Below are 3,865 nucleotides of genomic sequence, written 5' to 3'. Positions count from 1 at the left end.
AATATGGACAAATATAAAAATGTTTGTTGAATATAGTAGAAACAAAATATAGTAAAAATTCATTTAAACAAAAATAAAAGGTCCTTTAACATGGAGTTGGAGGTTTTACAATTTCGCTATTAGTTGTTGATCGTAATTTAGGTACCATCTTATAAATTATATCTTAAATATATAATCACGGCTGCACATATACAAACTATGTATAGTGTCATTTTTTTTATTGACTATATCAGTTTATTTTATTTAATATATATACTACTATATGTACTAACATATAGTTATGCACCCGCTCTTGACACGTCATGGATGTTTCTTACTATAGATTTATGATATAACAATAGTTTCATATACTTAACGTTCAGGTGAGATCATGATTATTGACATGGAGTCATAATTTAATGTATTCGAAATTTAAATAGATAATACAATTAATTTAAGGGATTTAAATAATTTTCTCACGGGATCGCTCGGGTGCTATTCACTATCACCACTCAAATAAGAAGATGAACCGCAATGGCTGTGAAATCTGAGATAGGGCACTTGCTAGGATTGGCTCATAGCTCAGTGGAAGGGGCTGTAATGTACCCATGCTTGAAGCATGTAGAGAGAAGAGTGGATCTTCCCATTGATGGTGTGAAGGGAGGGATCCTTTCTTTATACTTCTGGAGTTTACTCTAATGAGGTAATCTAAAAGTTTGTTGGGTAATGGAATCTCCAACTTCGAACTCTCGATCGTACTCAGAATTGAATATTTTTTGTGAGATTAGGAGCCCCATTCAAATGTCAACTTGATCTTGATCACGAGATATTTTCAGTGAGCTTTAAATTCTTTCATATAATAAATAAAATATATTCACCAATAGCTCAAATTTGAGCTATATTCTCATGGTTGTATACACATTTGAATATATACTATACATCGGTACGGCCATGTCATCCGTACATCTTCTCAATGTGTATACATGCTAAGGACATGTACATGTGATTAATTACAAACTGGGGAAGTATAAGTGTTGGAATTTTGGATTTGGCCCATTTGAAAGCCCAAAATAAAACGGCCCTTGAATGAGAATCAATCCATGATCACAATGAGTTAAAAAGATTTACGATGCCATTTGATCTCAACGAGAACATATCCTGACCATAGGTATATTATCATATTTAAAAATTATGAATCATTTAAGTAAATATTTGTTTATGCTTCTATAAAAAAGAGAGGACTTGGTGTAACTCTACTGTTATAAACCAAATAAAAAGTCAAATATACCATTTAGTTTTAGTCTAAAAAATTTATCGAAAGTGATTAAGAATAAAATTGTCAATTTAAACAATTATTTTCTCTCTCTTATCCCACTGAACTAACCGCTCGCACCTTTCTCTCTCTCGTTGGTGGTCTCCCAACAATCCCACGTTCACTTTATATATTCTCTTTCTAATTTCTGTTTTTTTTCCCCTCTCCAACTCTTTTATTCATTCTTTCACCGATATACTTCTATTTATATTATTTCACAAATCACTGGGAGCATAAATTATTTTGAGTTTTAACTTAAATTTGTTAGTTATTTCACTCTAATATACCAAATTAAAATTTGATATATCTTTTACATGCATGAAATTATAATGTATATGACTTTATATTATTTCAAAATTTCATGATTTTTTAATATTTAATTTCTTTTTAATTATAATATCGAGTATTTATGTTAATTTTGTGTTTTAATGTATCTTTGTAATTATTTTACTCTAATATACTAGGCTAAAATTGTATAATATTTAGATGTATAAGATAGTAAAGTATATAACATTAAATTATTTTGAAATCACGATTTTTGAATAACGAGTTTCTTTTTAATTGTAAAATTGAATATTTTATTTATTTATTTTGATTTTAACATTAATTTTTAAATTATTTCACACTAATATACTAAATTAAAATTCAAGATATTTTTTACTTACATAAAATAGTAAAGTATATTATTTTAAATTATTTCAAAATTCATAATTTTTAATAATTAGTTTCTTTTTAATTATAATATTGAATATTTATGCCATTAGAATTATCTGTTAATCACAATCTGTATTAAGTGCACATCACTAATTAACATGGATGGTTAAAAATGCATGAGAATATTATGTTTTGCCAAATGTATACAGGTGGTGGCCTCCGGGCTTTATATATTATATACAGATTTTTCTTTAGTGGTAAAAATTATGAGCGATATTATTTCCAAAATTTCAAAAATTGAACATTTAAAATAAAACTCCTACAAACAATATGGATCCTTTTCTTTTTTTGATCCAAAGAGATTAATTCATGTGCATAGTATAACAATAAGAAATACAAACTGAAATAGAGGGGGCATTTAAGTCCTACTAGTGACAATTGAACTAAGAATGTCTTAGTTCTAAATCTATATTTTATACCACTGCACTATGAACATAACCTGTTGTAGATCCTTCTTTCCTAATTTCATTTGTCGGCAATCAATATTCTTAATTAATTTTTATTTGAAATTTATGTCAACATCTACCCAAAAAAAAGGAAAATTAAATATCTTACGTAGATTTGATCACTTTTCTATTTTCTCGTTTTTTCGTTTTGATTTGTTTTCTTCATTTATCTTACATAACTTTTTTGTTTTGGTCACTGTGTCAAGTTTTGTTAAATATGCTGAGTTGGACTACTTTGGGTGCCATTAGGGGCGGAGCCAAAAATAAAGTTCGGGGGGGGGGCAAATTAAAAGTTTTGGGGCAAAAGTCAAATAATAAAATAATTCAGGGGGGCATTGATGGTTTTTTAGGGGCAAAAGTTGAAATTTTTACAAATTTATATGTGAAATTTTTAAGAAATGAAAAAGTGAGGGGGGGGTAATTGCCCCCCCCCTCGAGCCTTAATGGCTCCGCCCCTGGGTGCCATGTCAGCAACACATCATAGACCGAGTAATCGGAAGGTGTGTGACGAAGCCAGTCAAAATATCTTAGCCGGTTATATTTGTGCTTCTTTGTTTCTTGATTTATGTTAACAAATTCTCAATAAAAATTAAAAAAGAAAGGGTGATGCTACCACGACAAAATGAGAAAAAAAAAAACATAAGCAGAACCAAATAAGAAGATGAACGACAGTGGCAGTGAAATCTGTTGGGACAGGATGGCCAAACGCCTACAAACGAGTTATATTTTCATGATTTTTGTGTGATCAAAACAGGATCTAGAAGCAGGACACCTAGATCGGAAAATACCAATGCAGGGAAAAATCGCAGGTCCAATCCTGAGTAAACTTCATTAAATTAATAGTGGTTACATATTGTCTTTCACCAAGGATAAGCCCTTTGATCCACCAAAACTCGAGAGAAAACAGTCTTAGATCAACAACACGATGATTCATCACCTCCAAGAGGCGGATAACAAATTTAGCAGAAACAACGCCAAGAGAGCTCTAATTAAAATTCTGACCCTTCAAAACCCAGTCCCAAAAGTTATGAGGCCACCGCCAAAATTTTGTCCTGATCGGAGTTGATTTGACGTCCTAATCAAGGCTTAATCTGCCGCTGGTTGTAGCCCTCTGTTACCGGAATTTCTCCAGTCCCTTTTACGGTTTCTGTTCAGATTTGCTTCTGTTCTGCCGCTGCCCAAGCTGCTTACATTCGGCTGCAAAGACAACCCCTCTTCCATAAGATATTGGCTAAATCATGGACTTATTAAAACCCGATTAAGTCCATATCCAAATAGGAGGGATAAACCCAACAAATAGGGTTGGCTCATAGTTCAGTTGAAGGGACTATCATGTGCCCATGCTTGAAGCCTCTAGAGAGAGGGGGGGATCTTATCTTTGATAATGTGAAAGGAGCTCAATCAGTTTATGGGT

The sequence above is a fragment of the Punica granatum genome, chromosome 5 (genome assembly GCF_007655135.1).
Source record: "Punica granatum isolate Tunisia-2019 chromosome 5, ASM765513v2, whole genome shotgun sequence".
Classification (NCBI taxonomy): Eukaryota; Viridiplantae; Streptophyta; class Magnoliopsida; order Myrtales; family Lythraceae; genus Punica; species Punica granatum.
The sequence above is the reverse complement of the archived record's forward strand: the minus strand, read 5'-3'. Positions refer to the sequence as shown.